Source organism: Nothoprocta perdicaria, unplaced genomic scaffold (assembly GCF_003342845.1).
Source record: "Nothoprocta perdicaria isolate Ctin4 unplaced genomic scaffold, notPer1 scaffold_34, whole genome shotgun sequence".
NCBI lineage: Eukaryota > Metazoa > Chordata > Aves > Tinamiformes > Tinamidae > Nothoprocta > Nothoprocta perdicaria.
In genome coordinates, this window is record NW_020455577.1 from 3,410,582 (window position 1) to 3,430,383 (window position 19,802).

The 19,802-nt window shown below is 39.9% G+C and overlaps 1 long non-coding RNA gene across 2 annotated transcripts; it reads right to left on the reverse strand.

The window, feature by feature from the left end:
• Window positions 1–1,866: 1,866 nt before the first annotated feature.
• LOC112951245 lies at window positions 1,867–19,238 on the reverse strand. 2 transcript variants are annotated; one of them, XR_003250164.1, is made up of 5 exons: window positions 19,101–19,238; window positions 15,829–15,891; window positions 6,381–6,483; window positions 5,774–5,900; window positions 1,867–1,914 (listed from the first exon to the last, which is right to left on the reverse strand). It is a non-coding gene; the product is annotated as an uncharacterized LOC112951245 (long non-coding RNA). The 2 variants fall into 2 exon arrangements; XR_003250165.1 differs by lacking the exon at window positions 15,829–15,891 and having other exon boundaries at window positions 19,101–19,237.
• Between the last annotated feature and the right edge of the window lie 564 nt (window positions 19,239–19,802).

The window sequence follows — 19,802 nt, forward strand, 5'->3', positions numbered from 1 at the left end:
AGCAAACCAAGGAATTGTGCATGGCTAACCTGTTTCTGCACTGAAAACATGTTAACCTTGCTTTGTTAACTGACGTAAACAGAGTGAAGTTTTTTTCTTAAAAAAAACTTTCAAACTTAAAAAAAAAACATTTAAAACAAACAAACAAACAAAAAAGACTGCTCACTTTATTTCACCCTTAATATATGAATCACTATTTCACACAATTGGGACAAGGCTCCTAATCCACTGAATCGTTTACCTACAACTGCCTCCCACCCCCTGTATGCCCACAGACTATACTGTAGAATATTCCATATGTTGAAAGAATCTAACTGCAAAATTATTCCTGAGTTTCACTTAATAAGCAAAAGCATTAAACGTTATTATCTGCTCACCAAAGAGCACTTTCATGGAAAAGTCTTTAAAAAAAACAGTAGCATTTGCAGAGGAAATGGGGCCTACTGGAAGATTGATGTTCTACAGATTATATTACTTTTCCGTATGTGTAGAATAAATAGGGAAAAAAAATGTAATCAGCAATAGGATAGCTTGAAATATTTTCTTGCTAATATAAATCCATCTTCTTAACTACATGTAACAGGGTATTTGAATTTCCAGTTGTCTTCCTAAGCATTGTCTCATATGGAATGCCTGGGAAGAGTTATCTCACTTGCCCCATCAGGAAGTCCCGAGTCACTTCACAAAGAGATTAACACACACAGTGCAGGTTTGGGTTGCTCCCGAATAAAACCTGAAGCTCTGCTGACAAAACTGAATTTATGGCATCATAGGATAGGAACTTTGGCATCCCACTCTGCTTCTCCAAGGCACAGCCTGAGCTAATTGTCTTGTGCCTTATTTGATATTTGAGCACCACATTGCACGGATGCCAGTGAAATTGTTCCAGGATTTTTTTCTTCAGATTAGTATTTTTTCCATAGTATTATGCTCTCTTCATCTGGCAGGAAAAATTATACATTATTTCTGCAACATAATTATAAGCACAGTCAGTGTGTGTAGAGGGGGAATTCTTCATGTTATATATATTATATACACACACACACACGTATATTCATATAGAGATAAGCAAAAACCTTGCAAAAATCTCAAGTCTGACTAAATGAAGCAATCCCTGTTTAYTGGATGTATCCTTTAAATGTTTCCAAAAGTTGTTTTTAAGCCCAGCAAAGGAGATCACTAAGAATAAGTGGCTGTAGTATGTAGACATATATGTTTACACACAGCAATACTGGGCTTCATATATACACACCCACATAATAGAAATATTTTATTAATTTCTCACAATATATATTATATATACAGAAATATGGCTAAGTATTTTGACTTAATATTTTTATTGTTGGGCTTTAATTAGCTAATAATTAGCTCATAGCACAAAATCATGTTCATAAAATAATCTCTTTACACATTTGCATRGTTGGAAGAAGACCACCTGAATAAAGCAAGGATTAAGCAAACAACTTAATAAACAAAAACAGAAACCCAAGTTAATTTTACATAAAAGAACACCACATTTTCCAAAGATTTTCTCAATGAGTTAAAAAGGCAGCAGGTACAGGCCCTAGGCTTCTTTAGAGGCTGCTTTGTGTATCTAGAAGTTATTGTATATTTACAGATTATATCTGGACTAGATAAGAACTACTATTTTTTTCTATCAGCTTGGAGAGATAAATAAAGTTAAGATGACTTATCTGATATCTAAAAGCAAATTCGGATCATTTGCCCAATCTACCAGCACTGCCTTTAAAATAACAGGTGGCACAGAGCTCACAGTCTGCAACAAATTCTTTCGTATAAGTTTACTTGCCTTTTTTTGTGTGTTGAAAATAAGGAGTTGTGTGTGAATAGTTCYCTTCAGGATTGTCCAGCTTCCTTCCACCTTCTTAATGGCCCTTCTTGCAGCAGGACATCCTGCATTTTAGGAATTTCAGTTTGTTATCTCAGTAGCTTTAAAAGCATTGTCTGAGTCAGGAGTTTTCTTTTTTGTCTTAAGTGCTGGTATGCAGCTGGCATTTAACCCCAAGCACATGTGCACACTCACAGATCTGCCTTTCAAGCTGGCTTGGACTCACTGCACACTAAGGAGCACTGCACTATGACCAGGGTGTCTAGGATGCTCTGTCCTCACCCCTTTAGCTGGCAATAGCAAAAGGCTTAATGTAGCTTCTCATATCACTAAAAATTGTTTCAGATATTCCATATGTGTTAAATTGTTTCAGATATTCCATATGTGTTGATATGCCCATATATACACACCCTGCAAAATTCCTTTTTCTATTTTCCTCTCCCCCAGGAACCCGTGACCAGTTATTTCAACAGATAGTCAGCAATAGTAATATTATTCTACTAAGACTTGATTCCTTCTGAAATGATCATTACCAAGGAGGCTGAAGCTTTCTAAATCTATGGCAGCTCAGGTGCCACACCAGGATTAGCCAAGTCATTACTACCAATTTAATTTTGGTACAAAAGTGAACATTATAGGGTGCCTGCCAGATCAGGCAGCTTTCAGCTAAGTCAATGCTCCTTCTCTGCAGCCAATTGCTGGGGATACAGAAGAGTTTCCCAGCCTGAAATAAACTTCAACAAATGTGCAGAGTGGGCCAATTATTAGCCCAGTCCTAAAACCAGACTTGTGCCAAAATGGAGTTGAAACCGGGGCTAAAAAGGGGCACAGGAAACCCTGCTGGTTTCATTTTTTGGTTTGTAAATACTCCACAATGCAATTGCTCATCCTCCAAGCTTTATAGAGGCTTGGTGCTTGCTCAGCGAGACTCAGCAGCTCCTCTGCCAGGAATAGGTCACTGGATCAGGAGCCACACTCGAGTTTTATTTTAGGCTCAGCCACAGGATTACCGTACTATCTTAAGCAAGTCATTGAAACACTTCACACCTTATTACAACATTATGTGACATGACCTAGAAACCACAGTAATTTGGGGAATCAGATAAGAGCTACTGATATTATACTTGACTGCATACAAATGTTAGTCAAGCTCTACTGAAAATAAGACACTATTTAGGGGTACTGGGTGCATCACAAGGTATCGATTACTAATCATTGTAATGAGGCAATACCTTAAAGGTAGATCCATACTTTTTTCTGAAGTTAGTATGCTGCATAGTTTGTCTCTATGCTTCTATAGAGACAAACACCAAATTAATATAGGCTGCTATTCTACTACTTGCATTTTTGGTATTGGTCTTGATATCTATTATATTCATTACTGCTCCTTACAAGTTGCCTTGAGGAGCTTGGGACAGGCTAAACCAACAGTATTTCTGCCTTTCAGAATTTGCTCTTATGAGTTGTAAAGAGTTCCCCATGCTCTTCCTATTAAATTTTCATGCAGCCTTGCACAGGCCCATCTCATCCCTGCAGCAATCTCTGCACACACTCCTGGTCATCACTGTTATCACTACACGTGTGTCACACCTCAGAGCAGAGCTGCTGAGATCTGGGACTGCCAGCATCGTTCTCTCCTGTATTGCAATACTGCTTCTTTGCACTCTTACTTCAGAGACTTATTTATGTAGCTCTATATAACACTCCTCATTATTTTCTGTATTACCTCCCTTTCATGTAGCATGCTAACAAGGGAGAGGATAATAGAAATTAGAACAGATCATGTTTTTATTATATAAGACTGTTTTTCCCCAATAAGACTCTTGGGCTCAAGAGCCCTGAATGCAGGAATATGCACTTTGAGAGAGCAGAAGCAAATACCAAGTCCTGTGTTAACATGTAATGACTTTAAAGAAAATAAGTAAATAAAAGGGAAGAAGGCAGGATTACCGATACTCTTCTTCAGGGAATCGGGATGTTGCTCCTCTCCACTGCCCTGAGTACCCATGCTCTGCTGCAAACATTTTGTAATCACCCATGGAAAGCCAAACACTGTAATGCTGAAATCTAGTACACTGGTGATACATTATCAGCCTTTTTTTTTAACCCAAAACACCAGAATTATATCAMTTTTTAACTAAAATGCCTTGGTTAGGAACAATGCTGTGAGCTGAATCGAGCAATAGAACATGAGGACCAGGGTGACCAACGCAAACAAGAGAAGGGCATCAGCAGAGCTTGTCCACTGRCAGACTCCAGACAAAACACTAGTTTACAAACAGTTAGATAAGATTTTTCCATTATGATGCCTCCTCCACATAGCATTAAAGAACATGCAGTTCTCTTCGCTTTATACTGCACTTTTCCCTCAAGGATATAGTTAAAATAGCATTTACTCAACTTTGAATGTAACCTACAGGCTGAGGAGACTCTGTTTCTTCACTTGTAACATCTCATCTTTAATTTATCACTATAATCAAGCATCATCAGCCCAAACTTCCAAGCCACACTCCCAAGCTGGAACASCAGAGCATGAGGATAGCCGTGTGTCAGCATAGCAGCTGTGGGTATGCATTCCTTTTTACCTCATTTCCATCAAAACTGGGTTGTAGTGAAGGTTTTAAGCACTTCAGAACTAATGAAGCAGGCTAAAAATTAACTGAAATGTCTTGGGTGAATATTGCCTGACGCTTGAAGGACAGTGTCTCAAGTCTCTGCTATCCTGAGGTTTATGCAGACTTCTCATCAAGCAAATTGAGGACGGACCACAGGGTAAATGCAACCATTTGCATTTGATTGTATTTTACATCCCCCCRTTGTAAATGGCTCTACAAGGTGATGGTCAATAGCAAATCAGGCCCAGTACCACTATTGCTTTAGAAGCATCTTTTTGCTCATTGCACTTACTCTGCTTGATGGCATCCAGCCTGAATGCACTCGAAATATGTACAAATTTAATCAAACTGTTGATCGACAGCTCTAAAAGAAATAATGGCTTTGTCTTTGTGCCTTGGTCATAAAAACATTATTCAGTCACAAATATTCTAAAGGCCCCATAAAAAAACCAACCCTCTAGCATAAATCAAAGAGGGCAAACCTTGCAAAGCAATATCACTGATGTCTATTATCCAGATGTGATTGATTAGCTGCATGCCCAAGCCTCATCTAAGTGCCAATCCATGGAGCRCAATACAAGCACACTTGTGTCTAAAAATAGCAAGAAAATAACTTKGCCAGATAAAACTTGCCAATTTGGTCCTAATAACACAGAACATCTAAATTAGGAAGTTCTCAAAAATAACACAGTAAAGACGAAATGGTTTGTAACAGGTATGGCTACTAGAAGGCATAAAAAGCAGCAGCAAGGCAAGCACATTGCACTTCAGGATTTGGTTAATATGCATGAGCAAAATAACTATAGTTTTATTATAGACTTCATTAAGCAGTTTCTACACTACCAGGCCACCAAGATCAAAATTCTTGGCATTTTACCTATCTATTTTTTAAAGGTATCTTTACAACTAGATTTTTTTTTTCCTCTCAGATTTAATAGTATCATAACTTGCTTATATTGGGAAGGAAAGATTGTCCATACACTTGATAACAATTTCAAGTCAAAAAAGTTTCGAGTCTGGTTTATACTAGGTTGTACATGCTCTCTCCATTTATAAAGTCTATATTTTCTCTCCTATATCAATCTCAGCTTTAATTCTTAGGAATGAGCAAGTCAAAGAGTCTAGTTGACTTTGCTAAAAGAAAAGAGGCTTCTGCATCAAGTTTTATATTCCTAGAAATTAGAAGTGTCCTAAGCTTCCACGTGCAATAGTATATCTGCTTCAGTTGCTGTCTACAACTTTGTCTAACTGCATGGCAAATGCAATATCTCAGCACTTTAATATGTACTTAGGTAGGACAAAAACTTACTTTTGTTGTCACTTTTCAAAGTTCACAGTAGATCTTTACTAAAATGAACATGGCCTGCACCTCACAGGCAGAATAGTATTTCTTAGAGTCTCACGTGAGGTTTGCCGATAAATCTTTCTCAAATACACTGGAAAAAAAAAAACAGTATTTTTAAGTATTTATGGTGAATCTTTAGGTTCAATTATGGCGAACCTTATTTCATTGTCATAACCTGCTTTTCCTTCTCCACATATAAAATAAATTTAACTTTTTAAAACAATTAAAATAATGAACTGTCAAGGTGTTAAGAAGAAATAAAACATGAATAAAATACACTAATTTCAAAAAGAACAGCTATGTCGTGTTTTTTACTTTTATAGGTCTTCCTCCAGTAAATTTAAATTCTTAAACACAGGTTAGTTTCAACCAAATTTGAAAGAGCACTGACAACCTGAAGGACGAAAAAGTTCCTTTTGATCACTATCAAACTAGAGAAGAAAATATGCATTTGGGGTCCACAAGAAAAAGACATGGCTTGCCTATGAGAACTTTTTATTCCTGATTTTTTGCTTTCATGAATTCAAAGTAGCATTTTTTTCTGCTCTTTTTAAAATATTGTCTTACATACCTTCTGTCTGGTTCACTGCATACGGAGGGGAGGAAAACCCTGTTTGATTCTGCTGAGTGGTGGATCCAAACCTTCACACACAGTGGCCTTGTCCCAGACCTCACTGAAAGATATAATGACATTTTTCATATACAGAAACTATACTCACAGTTTAAGGTGATATTGGTTACGCTTGAAGATACCAGAAGGGAGCTAAGTGCACATTTTTGTCTTGTTACCTTGACACAAGAAACCCAGCCTACACATTTACTAATCTGCAGCCACGTGTTGTGTTATTAGATTCAAAAATCAGATTATTATTAGATTTAGAAAATAACTGTCAAGGGTCTCCTGCCTATTTAAGTTTGGCCAGAATTTCCCATACTTCCTGTGTACTTATTTTTTTGTTGATCAGAGTGTTAATCAGCCTCTCAGAGCCTGAGACTCTTCTGGAATGGTAAAATGTGCCAAGGAGCTTCAGTATAGAACAATATCAGACTTCAGCACGTGAGCCCCAAATCAGGAAAAAAATCCATGCAAACAACATTTTTGCCATGCAATAGAGTCTAAATTAATTAATGGAATTAAAATTTATGCTTAAAATGATACAATATTATCAATATGCACTAAAAACAGCGTGTAAGTTACTATTTTAGCATGATTTTTATCTTAATGTCTTCTWCAATATGTTAAAAATGTAGAGTACTTTGCCAACCTTTGTACATTTAAATGTCCTTGAAAGCTGTATTAAAATAGCTTTGTTAAGCCTTCCTAATATAGCATAATACTGGTAATATCTAACGATAGGTGATGGCCTGAATCATAAATGCTTTTCTAAACTCATAGTTTAGAATTGGTTTTAGCATTGGATGTTCTGGCCTGATCAGACACTCCTGCACTGAGGCAATCAACCAAAACTAGCAATTGGCATGAAAATTGCTGTACAGGAAATTGGCTTTTTTCATCCCCCACTCTTCTTTCATTATGTCGTTGTGAACTCTATAAAAAACAGATTAAGGGGAAAATTTGCAACTAGGAAAGACTAACAGGAAAACATTTTATAAAATTAGCTGGAAGTATATTTTTTTTTAATTCTGAGTGAGATTTTTGTAGTTAAGAAGAATGATATTAAAAATTAATCTTTTCAATTTTATATTTCAAAGCATGATTAATTGATATGCCACAAGTCAGACTGACTGAATACATCCTTTCCAAAGGATGCAACCTGTCAGCCTCAGCTGGGACACTGAACTTGTTCTGCTAACAACTTTTAATTATATATCAAGTAGTCTGCTGGCAACTTTTAATTATATAAAGAAGAGTGTCCTTAACATTTGATTTTTTTTTTTTTTTTTTTAAATCAATCACAAACAATTTGGGAGTATTAGTTACTTTCAAACAATGAATCTGTGTATCCCAAGTGAATTCTGAGACAGTTTCCTGAAACATTCAACTTGTGCCACAAATATTACCGGAAAGTAATACTAACATGCTAAGAACACCTTGAAAAGATTCATTTTTTTTTATGTTTTTGTTCATTTACCTCTTATCTTCAGAGTTTGTTTTGATTCTCATTTTCTATAGCACTGTTCAACCTGCAAAGGGTGGCAAGAGCATCTGCAGTGAGATGCACTTTTAAGCACACTATTTATTCTAAACCTGAAATATATATTATTTTCAATTGCCTAATTAAACCCATTCTCCCTTGTTTTCTGCCTTAGAACAGATGCACAGTGCATTTGCTTTGCATGCTGACAGGTTTTTGGCTGCTTGTAAATCCTGAAAATATTGATCAGTTAAAAATATTCGGATGCTTGCATCCCTTGATTCTGCTTACCGCAGCCTTTTCTCCTGGTCAGCTAGGAGGACTCCAGCAATTTTGCTATAATGATAAATGACCCCCATAGACAGGTCACTCTTTTTTACCTAAAGCCACAATTTGCTCCTTCCTTTAGGTCACAACCTGATTTTTCAGGGTGACAGATTTATTACTTTCTTTGTGTGCTAAAAAACAAATCACCAACAATTGCTCAAAATACAGCCCTGTCACAATAACTTCGAGCACTTCCCAGCCAGAATGATGCAACACRAGAGTTTTTTTCCTGTTTTTAAGGCAGCACAGCCATTTGCACACTTACCACAGCTGTCGTGAAGAGGAGGAGCTTGGCTCAGTTCCCTGTGCACRGCACATCCAGGCTACTCCCCAAAGAATAAAACATTCAAAACCTTATTATAAAGCACCACTGAGTCTTTATTAATAASGGGTGTCACCTTTAAATAAAGGTTGTGACAGAGCTATATGAACCTGTTGCTGATGATCAGACTTTCGGGTGGAAGCAGCAACATAATGTTTGCCAAAATAAAGGGAAGCTTTCCCGGCATCTTTAGCACCTCCCCGTGTCCGAACCACGGGGGCAAATTAGGATCACTATCAATTTAAAGCTGATATTTTTAGCTTCCTCAAACATTTCTGTAGAGACCTTCCTCAGACTGCTTCGGACAATACAATGATCTTGGGATACTGGTCCACACAGCCTCACAGAGGATACTGTTTATTGCTTATTTGAGCAAAGTCCAGGTCCTCAGTCCTAGAAACCTGTGCTCCTGCTGTAGTTCCACAGTCGGAAAACCAATATAACTGAAACAAGGGTATCTAAAACAGAATAGCTAGGTAAGACCTCATGCATGGCCCACCAAGGGATATTGCATTTGCTTTCCAAATTTGCTATTGCAAGTGCTAGAGCTGGTAACTCAAGAAATGAAGCCCTGAGCAGTCCTTGCACCTCCCAGAGCCCATCAAGGTAGCCAGTCAACACACAAGACAGACACACTCAGGATCTACACTAGYGTAGTGTTGACCAGGCAAATGTGACCTCTGCGTCTGCAAAGTTCTTATCACAATAACATTTCTCATCTTTGCCCTCAAAAAATAAGCCATGCTAATGAGGGTGTTTTGAGAGATGGCATATTTTATAGGAGTACTCTATAGGAGCATTGGAATGACCAGGAAGCAATCTCATCCAGTAGTTTAATATCATGGMCAGCCAAGACCACAAACTCCAGCCCAAATATCCTGAGCAGAGCAGCTGTGACAAAGCTTTTTATCACATAATAATATACTCATTACAGAACTACTATTCTCCTGCGATGATGTTTGTAATACTGTGCCATTAAACACACTCACTGCAAACATGCTTCTGATTAACACATAATTTAATGGAACAGCTTTTGATAACCTAAGTGCTCAACTGCCGAGTACATAAAATAGCAGATACCAGCACCAGTTAACAAATGAAGCTGAACCAACTCACATACAGACTAGTGAATTCCTTGGAATAAGTTGCCAAATGAGATCACTGGAGAGAATAATGTAGTCAAAACTTAGGTAAAAAGTGACTCTGCAGGAGGGAGAAAGGGAAAGTGAGCACTGGAAAGTTCAGAGATAAAGCAATTAAGTGAGGTTGCCAAAAAGCTTCTTGGGGTAAAAGGCCCCTTGCTGTGTGTCAGCTCAAGTGCCATTTAGTCTAAATATTGCACTGAAACAAGCCATAATTTCAGTGCAATTGCTGGCATTATACTTCAGTCTTTTGGGGACAGAGAACCTCTGCTTCCACACAGCTTTYTCCCTGTCTGTTGTGACACGTGCAYATMGGAATCCCAAGGAATCACCTCACTACACCTGGATTCCACGCTCTGTCCCTTTGGGCTACTTCTAATTTAAGACACTGCTCTTCTGCAAACACTCCCCTTCCCAGGGTCCTTCTCCTAACATTCCACACCAGCTTCCCCAGCTCCTGAGCTCTACCTCGCACAGAGCTCGCAATAAATGCGAGCACCACCTAGCTGCTTTGCAGGAATTCCGACTGCCCTCCCAGCTGCAGCCRTGCTCATCCACACATCGGCCTCCAGCTGGCAACGCTCCCTTTCAGGAGGGCCACCCAGTGACCACCAGTTGCTTCCATTTCTGCCTGATGGTTCCACCAATGAGCTTTTCTCCTCCAAGATGTCTTTGATTTAAAAAATAAAATAAATATCAAAGTCCAAAGTCCACTGAATCTCATATGAGATTTTATACATAAAAGTAGAGTGAGTTTGATATAAGTGCTCAGAAACACATCTTTCCATGCAGCTACCTAGACTCCCCACACACGCTTCATATGAGAASAGGAGTGATAAGCAGCCTAAGAAAGTCTACTTAGCTTTACTGATATGTAAGAAAGACTATTTTACCTAAGATGCTTTTCGTATTGTTGAAAGAAATGACTACTTTTTTCAAACCTATCCCCTGAAAGAAAAGAAAATAAAGTTGGTGATCATTAGCCAGCTTTATTCTATTTACTGAGATAAGGTTTATAGCTCTGATACGAGACAAAATTCTCTCAGGACAGCTCATGCTAACCTTTTAGCACAGAAAGTATCGAGATACCAAAAGATGCTGTCTTGTCATGACTGCTGCATTAATCTAGGCTAGAGAGCACAACTTGGAGAGCAAAAAGTAACAACTTAATCGGGCTCTGTTGTGTCGCCAGCTTGTCCTCAGGTCCTAGAATAGAATCTACCCTTTTGCATCCATAACAGTTCATTATATTCACYGCTTTAGTTTAAACTCTCTTGACCATATTGCACATTACCATTTTGTAAGAGAATTTTCCATTTTTCTGAAAACTCACAAGAAAGTGACAGAGATTTTAAGTCCATTAAACCTCAGGCTCACCATTCTRATCTGCCTAGCACACAAACACTTAAACAGAGATATTCAAACTAGTAAATTCACCAAATTTCTTAGCTACATGCATCRGGAGAGGAAAAAACAATCTGATGACTTTCAAGTTAGTTTGAATGCACAGAACTGCAGGAAGCTGCTGCCCAGAGCTGGAGAAGAGCATCTCGAAAGCTCATCTGCCAGGTCCTCTCATGATTGCAAGCCGGAATGTGCCTATTAGACTCAGAGCAAAATAAAAATCACACTGCTGTACCAGTGCACTGGGAAATGCTGGATTTCCTTGCACGGGTGCCAGCCAGCACAGCTGCTAGAACAAAAGTTACTGCTGAGGATCAAATCACGGTGCTGTGAGCTCCTCCTGAACGCGGCTCTTCAGCGAGTTGGAGGGATAGATGGAGACAAGAAAGGGGAAGAGCCACAGAGGCCTGGTCTGCTCCGAGTTAAACACAAACCTGCATTACGGATTAAGGAAATCAAAGCAGCTTCATGCATAAACACACTATGTGTAGGGTCTGGTTTCTCCTATTTTAACTTGTTTCTGTAGAATTTCTGGAATAAACTTAAATTAATGAAGCAGAGATAGCCCTTAGCAAATATTTGTATCTATATTTATAAATATCTATCTTTAGGTGTTTATCAGTTTAACTAGCTTCAGTGCAAACCTTGGGAATGCCTGGCATCAGAGGAGAGAGAAATCTTGAGGCAAATACAGTTCTGCTGGCCCACAGCTGCACGTTTGCTTGATCCCAAGAGGCTTCACCAAACCTTCTTCCCTTTGTGCCCTCTACATTGACCCCACTCTCTAGTTCAGGTTGCTTTGTGGGCCTCTTCCTTTAGAAATCCATAGCAGACAAGGCCCACTCTTCCAAGTAGCCTTTGTAACCCAGCTGACCATCAGTGACTTGACTTAGATGTCACTACAATGTTGGTGATTCTGTTCATTGCCTCATTATAAAACTTGGAGTGATTTAATTTGATGTTTACCGAGATGCCAGCAATCCTCAGATCAAGACTGCAAAACAYAGAAGTCAAGATATATAGGAAAGTATTTCTCAGTTAACAACTCTTGAGATCAAAGATGATAGAGCTTTGTTTTCACTTACCTGTTTCAACCAAGCTAGGCCAGTGACAAGGTCCTGTTCCTCCCAGCTTGACTACACGAGAATAAGGACACAAGAATCACATCTAGACGAAACACTCAAACACCACGTTTGGCTGGGGTTAGAATAGAATGGGTGATTCTGTCCTTCTCTTATAGCTCCACAGGAGCCTCTCAGATGACCATAGGGGATTTGTGTTGAGATTCTCCGTTTTGATTATGCGTGTACTGCAACCTAATGCTTAATTCACAGCAAACAGGACTGTAAAAATGCTGCAGAATAGTCCAGCTACAGAGGATGAACCACGGACACCTGCACCTACAAATATGAACTGCTACTTCTGGCTAAAGCACATATTTCTGGTGCTGTCAATTATCAGGACCCGGCAGGACACACACACACTGCTCGATTGCACAAGATGCCTACAAGCCTCCTGTATAGCCAGAGTGATGAAATCCTAGCAGGAAGAGATATGATAACCAAAGGAAAACAGTAGCATAATTAAATGCCTGGGTGCACAAGGGGAGGCAGCTGCATCACTGAACACAAAAGATTCTGGCAGGACATCGGAGACCTCCACACTTCCCACCTTYGCCTGCTCCAAAGACCTCAGTCGAAAATACAGACATCAGTGAGCTGAGAGACCGAGTCTTTCCCATGAAGGAACAAACCACATCGGATCTTGAACCATCGCACGTTTCCTGCTGGCTGCGTGCATATGGGATGACTACCATGAACCTGGAATCACATTATGATTTATTCGGAGATAACAAAACCACACACAAGAAATGAGTTTTGCCTCTTCCTAAATGGCCTAAACTTCAAGCTCTGCGAGCTTGAGGCACTTGAATTTCTGAAATTAGCTAAGCCAAGCCAATCCKATTGCTCTTTGATTTAGAATTTTAAAGGAAAGGCTATTTCCGTGTTTAAATACTAYTCCTTTGGCATTACCTCCTTTCCCTTGGACTGCTAGCTCTCCCTGTCCCCACTGTGACCCTAAGCCYCCTTTCCCCAGGCACCAGCAGGAAGCACCCCACTTTGGGGCAGCTCTTCTAGCTCCAGTCGTATGGGTGGATATAGGTTACACAGCAAGCCTCACTGAAACAACCAAACAGAGAAGATGCACAAGTTATTTAATGAATAAAGGAAATTAAAATACCATTTGTCTATACCTTGAATGGCACTAGCTGCTCAGACTGTAATAATGTATTGCTAGGTTTTACTCTTGGGTCTTGGAAACTCTTTGTAGCCTCCATATCAGCTCAGGCAGCACTGTGAGCCTTCACACTGGCCCTTTCTAATTTTTACCTCCTTAAATCTGCAGTTCTCATCCCTTGGCCAAATCCATTTAAGCAGGGCTCACAAGTTAATCGTTAAACTTGTTGTTTGTAGTACCATTAATATAGGTCAAGCAGCACAATAGTTACAAGTGCTGAGAGGGAAGGTACATAAAGACACAGTAAGCAGTTCAGGACCTTATTACAACACGTCTATCAAACGCAGGGGTACAAACAATGTGTCTGATTCATCAAAAAGATAACTTCTGCTGACAGTACACACTGTTCCCTGGAGCCTCTTACGCATGGCTCAAAAATTAAAATTGGAAATGTTCACTCCACAGACACATTCTTGCCAGTGTGGGTATCTCAGCACAGTGAGCATTTCTATGCAAAATATCAGATACAGGAGAAGGAGTAATTCAGCTTTCATTTGCATCACTGAAAGAWCCCAGCAACAGCCATGACTTTACTCTGCATTTTCTCTCATGTAACTAAAGTAAAAAATTGTCCCACAGGGCCCAAGAAGATGCATTTTTCACTGTGGGATGCACAGGCATAATGCCTATGACAGGAATTACCTTATGCTTTATTCAGGAATATTCATAAAGACAGACTGCTCTGCCCCAATGTTAGTATTTCAGGAATACTGACAGCAAGCGCTTTTGCAAAACTAATGGCACATTCAAAGCTCACAACAAGGACTCAGTAACAATGCCCAGTGCCAGTCATTCACTGTCTGCCAGTTCAAATAACGTCGCTCCCGACTTGGCTCCCGAGCTCCCTGGCCGACGTTCCCAAACGAAAGGCAATTCCCAGGCACTGCCATGAAAGTGGGAAGAAGAGCGAGCCTCAAGGCCAGGAGTCTGCCAGCCACGTCCACCGGGGCACCTTCCTCCTAGTGACCACACTTAGCGTGACAGCACGTAGATACATCAGCCAAGTTTGTCAAAGGAAACGCATCTTTTTTCCTCCTTCTAAACCAAATGTGATAATGGGGGGCTTTCCTGACCAAGAATTTTGAAAGAATGTATAGCATCACCTTTCAAATAGTTTCTCCTTAGACCAAAAGAGCTATAAAATGCCTTTGCTTCAGCCTCTTAAGTTCGAAACTTTACTCATGCCTAAGATCTAGTAGGTCTAATTCCAAGACCACCAGTCCGAGCATTATGAATGTGGAGAGGAGGGATGAATTTGCATTAAGCAGGATATTATACTATACAAAACAAAAATAGACCTATCATTAAGGGAAAAAAAGTGGCCATAACAAAATGAAGTTACAATATGCATTAAATTTTTTTCAAATAAGGTACATCCTTTTTTAAAGATCAGTGGCAATCAAAACCACTTTCATCTGTTTACCATATCATCAAAATGCTTTGAATCTTCCTATGATGCACTTTCCTCACTCAAAGGAGTGGTGCTCTTCAGTACAGACTTACAGGAAACTCCACTGACATACAGTTCCTCCCATGAACAGGGATGAGGTTTTGTCATAAAGAATCTGGTTATATTAATACTAACAGCATTGATTCACACAATATTTTTTCTTGAGCAACAATGAAGATTTGATATGACTCATTTGACAACTACAAGGAAGAAAAGAAAGAATAAAGTCAAATAAACTAGCCGCAAGAACGGGAGAAACAAGAGAAGACAGTGCACACAACGTGTTGTAACTGCCTGTAGAAACACGTCTCCCACCCAGTGGATAATTTATGGCACATATTGACATGGTGGGAGCAAGGCTGCTTCCTTAGGAACTCAATGGACATCTCTGYACAGTCCTTTGGGAAGCAGGAGGTGGAGCTGTGCCTTGCTGATGCTCAGACTTGCAAGGGAATAAGGAAAGGGCTTGGCCGCCTTTCCCACCTATCGCTGTCCTCATAGCTCCTCCAAGATGATACCTGCTGAATTCCAACTTACCTTTTAAAATGGGAGGAAAAAAAAACCTAGAAACTTAAACCAAGTAAAGCCTGTAAGTCACCCAAACCAGTTGTATTAACCTGTTTCTAAAACATTGCTCTAATTCCAAAGACTTGTGTTTATTTCAGAGCTTTTGCCCTTTTGTTCCTATGATTCTCCTGTTCAAACAGAGAATTAGGATTAATAAAACTAAAGCTATGCTGCTAATAAAGCACTCAGTGTTGATAAATCAATACAATTCAGCAGTGGGATATAATTCTGTCTGAACCAAGGGAAGTGCAACAGTTCACTTAGTTTTCTACTAAAACATAAGTTGAAACATACCTGTCAGTAATGCTGCCCTAATTTAAGAACACACCCTTGTATAATGGGTGCAAACTTCTGTAAAGACCAATAGGACATACCAAAATGATTAATATTTATACCAAAACCTAGAACCTTACCAGTGAATCTATGTACTCAATTACTGCACAGGTGAGTGGATGGTCCTGGAAATACAGCACCTGCTGAAGAAATGTAGACTGCATTAATGCTCTATCTAAAAGTAGATGCCTTTCTTAAAGTAGGAACTAAATTCACCTTTTTGGGTTTCATCTTTAAATTCTGAGCTTTATTTGGGACACTCTTGTCATGTAATATGCTTAAAAACTACAAGTAGCCAGCTCTTCTTTACAACACGCCAATACCCGGTAGGACAATAGGGTCTTTGTATTTTGGAGTGACTCTAGGACTGAATCATATCAGAGATTCACAGTTCTCTAAACAGCTTCTCAGAACAATGGTATAAAAGCAACTGAGGCTTAAGGAGAAGTACAAAGTACAACACAYTGCAGCCAGCTTTCAACATTGTGGGCAATCAAGTCACATAAGATAAAGCAGGGATCACCCAATTCACTATCCAGTCAATTAGGTCTCTGTTTTAAGGATGAGTCTTTACATCTTCCACAAGCCGAAAGCAGCAGGCTCACAGATGAAGCACGTGGAACTCTGACAGTTTTTCCCTCGGCACACAGAGGTCTCACGTCGAAGGTTCAACTTTCACAAAGTTTTCATTCTTATAGGGTCAGCTTATATTTTCTAGCCAGCTCAGCTCCAAGATGGTTAGGCAGACCTTAAAACAAGTGGTGGATGCTCTGGGATGCTCAGATGGGGTGGGGCTGTCAAGCTTTGAGATCATAATTATTTCTACAGCAGTCAGGGTGTAAAAAGAGGCTTCACAGATAAGCGAGGAGATACGGCACCTTCTCATAAAGCTTGTCTAGAGCTCAGCCCAAAAGACAGCTTCCAGATATGTTAAGCATTCACATTTGAAGTTATCAACATCTTGACCTGCCATCTATCGGCTGCCTGAACTAAAGATTTTCAAGCGACCTTTCACAAGAGGATCAGTATTAGCCCCAAATCCCATATGAATCCACTACAAAGCACCAGAGCTAAARCTTTTTAACAGGGGGGAAAAAAAATAGAATGAGCATGTGGCAGAAGAAACRCTGGGGTTTGGGTTGCACAAGTTGTTCTGCTCGGGGAATAATTYTCTGAAAGAAGCTTTCTCAGTACAGCTGCTTCCAGGGGAGAGCACGAATGGGATTCCAGCTACCCATGGCATCTCAAGCAATACTGTGGGCTGCAACTTTTGACAGACCAAAGCCATGGGAATCCACTTGCCATGCTGCAATTGAKCTGTACTTATCCCAGAGAGGTGCAGAAATCCAGTGCAAGCWCAAAGGTTAAAAGCAACCCTTGTTRTTCCAAACACTACAGTGCGAAACAGTTTCAGCTTTAGGCTACCAGCATTGCCTGCTGTTTTAATGCTGTATATGCAGAATATTTACTGTACTCCTTTATAGAAAGAAAGCATTACTGGTTAGCAAGCAGCACAAAGTCTGAGTCAGGGAAAGTCTGAACATCCTCAACCCTACATTGAGGAAGGTGGTTGGCCTCAGTGTGAGGGCCAAGGCTAAGATGCACATAAGAAAGAAGCAGAGGAAAGCTACGCAGAAAAGACAGCAGAAAAACAAACAAGAGGAAAAAGATCCAAAATAGAAAAGGGTCAGAAATAAAACCAGTAACAGAATAAAGCAAGAAAGAAAAAYATCTGTGTGAAGTAACAAAATGTGCTTTTATTCATGGTGTAGACACATTTTGAGCTACAATAATTTCACTTGAATTCTTCTAGTTTCAAAAGTCCACTGATATTACAGGAGAAGTGATACAGAAATGCTTGACCTCCTGCCAAAATCACAGGGCTTGTTGCAAAATTACAGAGCATTTACCAGCTTCTGGAATTAAAACGTAAACTAAGAACCTCAATTCTTATCCCTTCCCAACATTTTACACAATCACAATGTCAGTGACTTCAAAGCAGCTCTCACCAGGATAAGTGAGGAAAAGACTCTAGTTTGCTTTGCTTTTTATAAAATAAATTATAGACCTGGTATGAGCCTCCTCTAGTGAGATCAGTAGCAGAAGGATTTGCCAATGATAAGACTGAGAAAACTGCCCATAATAAGGGATGAAAGCCTGCATTTGCACCAAAAACACATCTCCCTGTCTCAGCAGCTCTAGTTTTGTCCAACCTAGAAACTTTGAGTCAGAAGGAWTTCCTCCTTTCCACACCTCTTCTGTCTTTCCATAATTTGTCTGAGTTTTATACTGAGTAAATAACTGATCCAGTACAGTATTCTGGAGTGCCTGAATATTTCAGACAGAACTGAACATCACTGTAAAATTTTCAATATTTTGTAAAATGTGAAACTTTTGCTCCTTTGATGAGACTTCTGCACCTTCAAGGTGTGGCACAGAAGGATGCAKGGATGGAGTGAGGAGGTTCTTTTGGCAAGAAAATAAGAAGTTCCATAGTGACACCTTACACATCACCAGATTCAGAACCTGCCAATGTCATTAATAAGAAATGAAGATCAATATTCAAATCAATATTTACTGCTCAGTCATTACCCACCAGGAACTGATGTACAGGTGGCAAATAGGGTAGCTCAGGATAACAGACAACAGAAAACTATAAATGCATGGGGAAAATCCCAAGAAGGGCTATCAGACTGTCATTTCAAAAGCCTTTACCTTCCAAGTGCAGGTCCAAGCACACAGAAGCTCCAACAAGTCCGTGTGCTTCATTACAGAAGCAGTTATTGCTAACCATGGGAAGAAAAGAGGAGAATCCCTCTACAGGCTACAGAGGGAAAGGAGAACAGGATGTGAAATGATGAACAAAGTCACTGCTGACTTCACCAACAAGAGTAATCTTACTGAAGTAAGAGAACAATAAGTGACCTTCCCTGTATGTGAAGGAACAACTAATGCCATATAAAAGTAAGATTATTCCTCAAGATGGGGACCATAGCACTCCTACAAATAAATATCTGGGGAATACAGAAATTCAGAGAGATATTCAGCTAGCTTGCTTCACCAACTTCATGGTGGCCCTAAACATTCAATCTTGCCCTGAGCCTTCTGTTTTCTAATTCAAAAATGTGAATTGCTATAGAAAGAACAAAGATTTAGGCAAGGAAACAGTAGGGCAGTCATTTTTCTTTTGTATAAATAGTTATATTTTACAGCCAATGAGTCTCAGAGCAGTTTGAAATCACAACTTCATTGTGGAAAACCTGCCAGGGAGCATCAAGGACTAGTTGCACCTTAAGGGAAGCAAAATGAGGACCAGCCACAGCAAGGGCTGGCCAAAAACAYCAGACATTACCAGCAAGAGACAGTCATACAGCTCCAGAACCAGGCAAGCAGAGCAGCAGGGTGGTAGCAGCAGGTCCTYGGGAGGCTCCAGGAATCCTCATGTGGAATCAAGGTAACAGGACAGGCCTGAAGTTGGCCTCAGAGAGCCAAACAAGAGCTCAGGCTCATCTACAACAAGCTCAGGGRAGCACTAAAGCCAGAGGCTGAAGATTAAATGGAGCCCTGGGCCATGGCAGAGGCTGTGGGTGGGCACAGCTGAGGCTCCTCAGGGCCATTAAGACCTAGTCAGTGCCCTCAGGAGCCTGACAAAAGCTTATTTCTTTAACCATTTTTCCACTATTAAGCATCTCTTATTGTGTATATGTGATAGTATTTTCCMGGGGTCATCAGCAGGTCTGCAGTGCTGATGTGCAATTTGTTGTCTGGATCACTACAAGTATTCCAGCCTAACTAGGGACTAGGCATCAGTGACCAGAGAAGAGGAACAGCGTTAGGATGAGATTAATGTGAATTTATGATTAATCAGAGTAATTAGGTATCTGTTACTGTATGTTGGWGTGGTAGAAACACCCAGAAGCCCCAGCTGGAGGCCACGAACTTAATCTAGGCTCTGCACAAACGGAATGGCTGAGCAGTAATGATTTGCATGCACAACTGCAGAGGCATTAAAGGTCTGAATCAAAATTGCTCCCTCCAAGCTCCCTTTAGAAAT